This window comes from Drosophila mojavensis, unplaced genomic scaffold (genome assembly GCF_018153725.1).
Source record: "Drosophila mojavensis isolate 15081-1352.22 unplaced genomic scaffold, ASM1815372v1 contig_277, whole genome shotgun sequence".
Lineage (NCBI taxonomy): Eukaryota > Metazoa > Arthropoda > Insecta > Diptera > Drosophilidae > Drosophila > Drosophila mojavensis.
Genome location: NW_025318822.1, coordinates 4640063 through 4648392, shown reverse-complemented (window position 1 = coordinate 4648392; position 8330 = coordinate 4640063).

Here is an 8330-nt window from a genome sequence, read left to right as displayed (position 1 = left end):
AGATTGCGCCCATTCGAGCAGCCAATCGGCGAACCGCTTCAAACTCCAAATGCGATTGTTAGTCATGCGAGCTTTAATTATGGAACGGATCACTCGATTCTCACCAAGGAGACGATAATGCAACCAGCTCATATTCCAGCCCAGCGCACTCTCTCTCTCTCTCGCTCTCTCACTCACACTCTCTGTCTCTCGTCTAGTCGAATCATAGGTTGTCGGACATGTGGGCTGCCTAAATGCGGCTCATTAAAGTAAATTACAATTTATGTTGCTGCCGTTGTTTGCATGTCGCATTGGGGCGTGGCATCCTGCCATGTCTTGCCACTGCTCGCTTATTTTTCGGTTATGTCGAGAGGGCTTCAAGCGGGGGGTGGGGGGTGCGAGCAGTTGTAGGCTGATGTCTAGTCCAACACAGCTGGGCGCGCTGTAATTAATTTTGATTAACGGGCTAAAAGTTGTGGCGGACTTTCGAGTTAACTTGCCACACGCATTACTCGTGCATTACGTGGCGCACGTCTCTCGGCTGGCAAGGGTAGCGCTCGGATTTCCTTGAGTGGGGAAAGTCGAAAAGTTCACTTTTGATATTTAAGCTTTTAATTGTTAAGCTTGATTAATGTTCGCTTTGCTCAAGGAATAATGAAAAGCGAGAAGTTACACTTTAGTTTCAATACCCCGGTTTTCGAATGAGGTACAATATCATATGAGATTAAAGACCTGAGATACATATATTTACATATATCATATATGTATATAGTAGAAACTAAATCCTATTAGAAGAACAGTTCTCTTGATATATCATATAAGATGAAAGCCCTGAAATATATATTTATATATCCAGATATGTGTATATCATCGAAACAAAAGCCCATTCGTGAAGCAATTCTTGATATATCATATGTATAAGGTGATAGATAGACCAGCTACATATATATCATATATATATAAGTTAAGCGCTCCCACACTAGAGTACTAGTGATTGGGGACGCTGTGTTGGGTTCTTGTGAATATATAACAACTTTGTGTTCAATGAAATAATATATTTTATATAATTTGGAACAATAGGTCTAAACTCTCTCTAGTCCGAATATAAACTGAACTAAATCTGTTCAACTGGCTAGGTTCTCCCCTTGAATGTCTGACTGGACTCTCCAGCCTCCTTAGATTGTCGAAAGTCTTAACTTATATATATCATATATATGTATATTATAGAAACTTAATCCCTTTCGAAAGGCAATTCTCTTGATAACCCAAGTTGCACTAAGTCATTAAGAATATGTCATTAATATGCCCTATAGCTAATAGATTGCCTTGATATGCAGCTGCTTTTTAAGCTAAGATATTTACGTTTATTTTCTTATTAATTAAAAGTCAGCTGATGACTCACCAAATCTGTCAGCAATAACTGGAGATCAATTAAGCCGCCCACAATGCAAATTGCCCGTCAGCTGTTTTTTTTTTTTTTTTTACAATCTCCTCGATCGCACAGCTGGATGGCAAGCAGGGCCATGAAGCCAGTTACTCAGGTGAGCTGTGGGGCGAGGCGAGGGGACGGGGGAAGGGGCAGGGGCAGCTGGTGGCAGCATGCAGCCTCATCCCCAGCTTGAGAAACATGCAACTCGCGACTAAAAATGATTGCCTACTTCGGTGTCATAAATTAAAATCTAACAAAATAAATCAATAAAGATTAAATCTTATGTGCACATACACTCACTCACACACCAAGGCAGACAGAGTGTAGGCATAATCCAGCTAGCTTTGTGTTTCTATCTGTATCTGTATCGGAATCTGTAATCCGTTGGCCTCCTCTATTTGTATCTGTAACTAACAAAACGTGTGGTCGCATATATATGAAAGCACCGCCATGTGGTATATTTTGTCATGCATGTAGCTGTAGCTGTAGCTGTAGCTGTGGCTGTATCTGTATTTGTGTCTATGAATGTGTCTGGCAGCCCCTCGAAAACTACTTAAGTATTTAGGTCTCTGTGCGGCTGTCGCTTCGCATTTTGAATGCTGAATGGGTATTTAAATTTCATACAAATTCTATGAGTGCTTGCCTGGCCCCGACCCGGTCCGGATCGTGTTTGCTGTAGGCCTGCGCAAAAAAAGCAAAATAAAAAAAAAAATAAAAAGCACCAAGCTAAAACAAAAAGCAGTTGAAAAATGCAAAAGGCGGCAGTTCAATTCATTCACTCGCACGCACACACACACACATTCACACACTCGCACATACACTCACACTCAGTCACACTCACTCAGTCAAACCCATATACACTCCAAGCAGACAATCAGACTTTTAGACGGAACAGAAAGCCGCTTTAAGCTCTCTGTTCCATTCCCAGCAACCACATCGCATCCGTCGCATCCGTCGCATCCGTTGCCGGCAGCTACAACAACATCAGCAGTCAGATATAGAAGTTGATAAAGAATGGATGCGCTTTAATAATACGCAAAATAATAACAAGCAGCGAGTACAACAACAACAACAATCAAGCCCTGGCCAGACAATAGACGTTTAGAAAAACTGTTTTGTTTTCTCCTTCTTTGGCTTTGCAGCGAGAATCTTATAAAGGGTGCCCATTGTTAGGCCCAACATAGTCCGTAACTGAGAACTTTGTAGACTATAATCCTCAACACTGTCGAAGCTCAAAGCCGTTGACACAGAGCTAAGTAAGTCAGTACACTTAGCGAAAACCAGGTTGTCGACTTAAGTGTTACATATAAATATATAATATATAATACAAAATATATAAATCGAAATTCACAGTGCGTTTTAAATTTTATAAATAATAATGGATATGAAATATATTTTCTTTGAGATTAGTTCATTAGTTACTTAATTTTGATTATTTTAGTTATTATACTAAATTATGACAAAGTCAAACAGAATAACTTTATAATAAATGTAAATGTTCAATTTTGACATATGCATATATTTAAAAAATATATTGAATAATACTACAATAGGCCTTTGAGTCCTAGATTTAGTTTGTAATATATCTACACTTCTCAAAAGTATAAATTAAACCAAACAAGCTGTCATATATGAATATACAATATTACAATGAATACAATATTATAAACTATATACTTCAAATATATTAAACTCGGATATATGAATATTAAATATTATAAACTATTTAATTAATTGATTTCCCCCATTCATTTTTAAATATTTTTTCAGTGTATTTCGGCAGCTGTTTAAAGTTGTTGTCGATGGGTGGTCCTCAGCTTAAGATAACAAAACTTAGAAGCTAACCGCACATAGTCTCTGTTATTCCCACACAATATATACATACACATACATACATATAATAAAAATTTGCACATACATATGTATAAATATATCAATAAATGTCGTCCATGGCTTGCATTTGAATCAGTTGAGGCGATTATTTGATTTCCTTCCAGGTCTTAGATGGAACTATACTATATGCCCATAGCCACTCCTAATTTCGGCTGCGGCCCATCCTTTCGCTCCAGTGGCGCATCAGCGTCGTCATCATCGTGACCGGACGGGATCCGGCTCCACTCAGCCACGACTGAGCAGATAAACGAATACCGAAATTCGAAATTCGAATTTCGAATGCCGAGCACTTATTATTATTAATAAGTGCACGTTAATGTTTGCTTGATTGAGCGCTCAATCAAATGAAATTCTATACGCATGGTGAGCACAAAAAAAAAAAAAAAAAAAAAAAAGAAAAAGGAAAAAAAAAACATTGCGAGCCTTGACAAACTGAATGCGCAGGCAGGCGGGCGTTTCCCCAGCTAAAAAGAGTGGAATATAAATCCTTTTGGACCCGCGCTGCGTATTCACTAATTTCGAGTGCGCTCGTTGCATGCCTCATTTAAGTGGAACGCGTTGCGCATGCAACGCATGCGAACAAGTAAATATAATTCATAATTGTCGCTCTATTCAGACAGCGAGCGACGGGACGGTGCTCAGGAGCCGCGCACCAGGACCCGGCGAACGGGGTAGCAGTTCCAAGGTTCCCCTGGGCTTCCACTCTGTGCATACCCTGTGCGCTGTGGCCGGCCTGCAGAGGGTAGCTTAGCGTGTTACTATTAAACGATTCGCCTTTTGTATTCAATTGTCATGTTGCCCATCAATCATAGACAAGATTTTCGAGCAGCTCAAAGTGACGCGCGAGGGCGTAGAAGAATAGAGGGTGCCAGGGGGTATCTTTAATTAAGAACTGTTGGATCTACCTATGTCTGTCGAGTCATTTGTATCGACAATAACATATATAGCTGTGTTTGTGTATGTATGTGTGTGTGTCTGGCAACTGCTGAATAACTGATATAGCTGTCTTTGTACTTATGGAGTAGATATATCTATATATAATGTATAGATATTTTGATTTGTATCTGTATCTTTGCATATACATATACAGATGTATCTATTGTGTAGCTAGCAGATATTTCATTATTATATTGCGTTTGCATTTATCTATGTATCTATGTATTTGCATATATTTTATTCGTACTAATGTATCTATCTGTATCTGTATCTGTATCTGTATCTGTATCTGTATCTGTATCTGTATCTGTATCTGTATCTGTATCTGTATCTGCATCTGTATCTGTATCTGTAACAAGTAATTGTAGGCAGTAACTGTATCTGGTATATGCATATTTATTTGAATTTTCGCATTGATATAGGCCTTTGCCTCTGTATTTGATTATCTTTTATTTTCATTGCTATCTTTATTCGTATCTGGTATCTGTATTCAGCAAAATATATTTTTTTTGGTACTTCAAGTATCCAGCTGTATCAATACATGTATCGGTATCTGCAAACGTATCTCTAATTGTATCTAAATATATTTGTATTGCATCTGCTGCAGTAACTTTAATGGCATTTCAATCTGCCTCTGTATTTGGCATGCGCATCTTCAGCTGCCTGATAACTGTAACTGTATCGGTTTCTGCATACGTATACGTATCCGCACTGCATCGGTATCTGTAAGCGTATCTTTATCTGCATTTATAGCTCTGCAGCGTATGGGATTGCGGAAGTGCCATGGCGTCGCAAAGCTGGCTGATTCCCTGGACGGCACCTTGCTGCGATGTGCAGCCACGCCCCCAACTTGCCCCCGCCGGCTGCAGCTTGGCCGTTGCAGTTTAATCGTTTGCACAGCAGCCGCTTTTTGTTGGCCTTAAAATTTACCGTTGCCTGGCATTGTTTGCGCCCTGGCCGAAAAGGACGAGGCTCAGGTTTTTCGGGATTCGTGTGAATTTCTTGGGATTTGTTGATGCGATTTTTTTGTTGTTGCTGTATTTTATTTGTTCTTTTTTTTTTTTTTTTTTTTTTTTTTGCATTTTTCTTTGTTTGCACAGGCAGGATGTTTGCACCTTCCGCAGCGATAGGTATGCGAGCAGAGGGATGTATGTATCTGGTTGCTTAATGACAGGTTGCCGTTGAGCCGTGGCAGGGGATTGCTCGAGTTATTAATGCCATTCGAAAGCAATTTAATATATGCATTCTGTTTATTTGAGCTGCTCTAAGCAAACAATTCCCAACAATCTATCTGCAACCCCTAATGGACATGGAAAACCCTTTAGAAAATTGCTGCCACTCGCAATGTAACTGTGAGAGTGTGTAGCTAAATGTAGTTGTGTGTGTGTGTCTGTGTGTGTGTATTAAGTCAAAGCCGAGCCGCATTCACTTGAGACCCACAACGAAATGGCATTAGGGCATGGCATAAGTATCCTAAGTATATATACGTATATATATATAGATGTATGTATGTCTGCTGAGGCAACTGCACATATGCAAACGTATGTAAATACAAATGTATCTCAAGTAGTAAGCATTTCTCATGGCGACGACGAGGACTGCGTTTTAAGTGCTTGCGAACCGAAATGAAATTTAAATGCGTTGTTCGCGTCTCCTGAAGTGCCGAATTCGAGTGGCACGACAAAGCCAAGCTGTATAACTCTGAATACCTTTCAGCTACACTGAATAACTCTTTGAATATCAAACGCAATTTCCATAAATCAAACAATTGATTGCGCGCACATATACATACATATATATTCGAATGGATATGTCTAGAGAATGGGAAAAGATCAGTCATATATTTGGCAGTCAAATAATTGTGGCGAGTAGACTGCGATCGTTGACCTAAGATTGTTTATTTTTATTTTTTTCTGGACTCTCGTCTTTGGCTTTATAAATTTCAATTATTGTACATTTGTTATTTTCATTGAAAACCTGCCATCAATTATGCCGCTGGCGTTTTAATAATTAAATGTAATATTATAACATTTAAGATACAGATTAAAAGGTAAGAAAAACATGTTTTGCACTGGCAATTTGTATGGAAATATTTGAGTCAGCTGATTTACGATTGAAATAATCGTCGAACGCATATAAATGAATAATATTACACAAAGTGCATTTGCACACTCCACTAATATATTTAATAATAATAAGCAGAATTGTAAGAATTTAAAGGCCATATAGGCAGCTCGTAAAGCTTATGCAAATTGCGTTTCATTTCAATTCAATGAAAGGCAACGGAGTATTAACCAAAAAATAAAATAAAAAATGAGAAATAAATATAAAAAAAACATGCAAATGCCAAATGTCATTTAGCATTCCCTGAGATGCCATTCCCTTAATATGCAGACCGCCGGAGATGAGCCGGTAGAGCCAGAGCTGGATGCCAGCCAGCCAAGCCGAATGGGAGCAGCAGTGACTGCAGCAATTGTTGCTGTTGTTGTTGTTGCTGCTGCTGCTGCATTGTCGTTGTTGTTGTGTATTTATTTAAGCGCTCTCGGTCCCGGTCTTTTGTGGCCTTTGAATGCTGCACGTTTCACAGCGTATGTTGGCTAGACCCATACACAGAGCACAGAGCACAGAGCATAGAGCCCAACCAGTCTAGGGCGAGGCAGCACAGCGCACTTAATCATATTCGATACAGATAAGCTTCACTGCCGGTACGTGCATAGAATTTAAGCATACATAATAATCATCGACAGCCAGGCAGTCAGTCGTCCAGAAAAACAACAACAATGCCGCTCACTGAGTGACGTATAAGAAAAGCGAAAAAAAAGGTAAAATCGAGGCGTGTAGCGCACAATATTATCATAAAGCAAACACAGCCAGCAGAGAGCAGTTGAGGAACAGCAGGAACAAAGCATCACTCACTGCCTCTCCCTCTCTCTCTCTCTTTCTCTTTCTCTCCCTCTCTGGCACAACTCGTAATATCATATTATTGTTATTATTCTTGACGTTATAGTTGAAATTGCATACACAAAAGGCCAATACTTTGGAAACCCCAATGATCGTCAGGCACTAAGTTCAAATTATGCAGCGTCTACCGTTCCCAAAGTTTTCAATGCGCGTTTCAATTTGAACTTGGCTGCCGCTGGGCGACCCTTGGCTGCGGTTACCAGCCAGCTAACCAGCCAGCTTATTCATCCGACCAGCTAACAAACCAGCCAAGCAGCCAGCCAGTCATCCATTCGAGCAGTCAGCCAACCAACCGCAGTCCCATGTCTCTGCGTATCTGAGAGATTTGAGCCCGGCTCTGGCAACATTTGATCTTTGGCTGGCGGCAAGCTATTTTCTCGTTTTCTCAATTTTTTTATTTTGTTTTATTTATTCATTATTTCTTTATTTTATTTTCATTTTGTTATTGTTGTGTTCCTTTTTGTGCCTGCCTGCTCGAAGCAGGCTTTGTCTCATGTTTCAGCATATGCCACTGAAAATCCGCCACGATAAAGTGGGAATTCGCAAAGGCTTTTTGATTATGTTGCTATCAGGCAGAAGGTGAGGCCTGCAGCAGTGTCTCAAAATGACTGCGAACGGAGTGAGGCTTGCATAAAACTTATTTGCTTTTAAATTTCTTTGAATGAGTAAGTTCAATGGTTGATAAGGTCTTGCTATGGAATGATGAGATAAAATGTTAAAAGAGGAACTGGATATATTGTTTATATCAGAAATATATTATCATTGTAGATAAATAGCATAATTATAGGTATATTAATTACATATTTGTATGCATATAGATAGAGAATATTATTATATATATTTTGTGCTTATTATAGTAAACCTTATTGACTTATTTTGTAAATTTATTTAGAAATCAATTTCTACATTTAAAAAACTTTTTTTTTGTATATTTCTGAAATTATTCCTCCTCGACGTAAGCTTGCAATAATTTTAAATTTCTTCACTTAGAATAATCAAATTTCTCTAATTTCGCTTTGAGTATTTATTTTGATAGTTTCTTTCCACGTAGAATATCATGAATGTAGTCAGATAAATTTCTGCTAGATTCGGATAGTCTTAAAAAATTATGGATCAATGTAAAAAAAAAAAC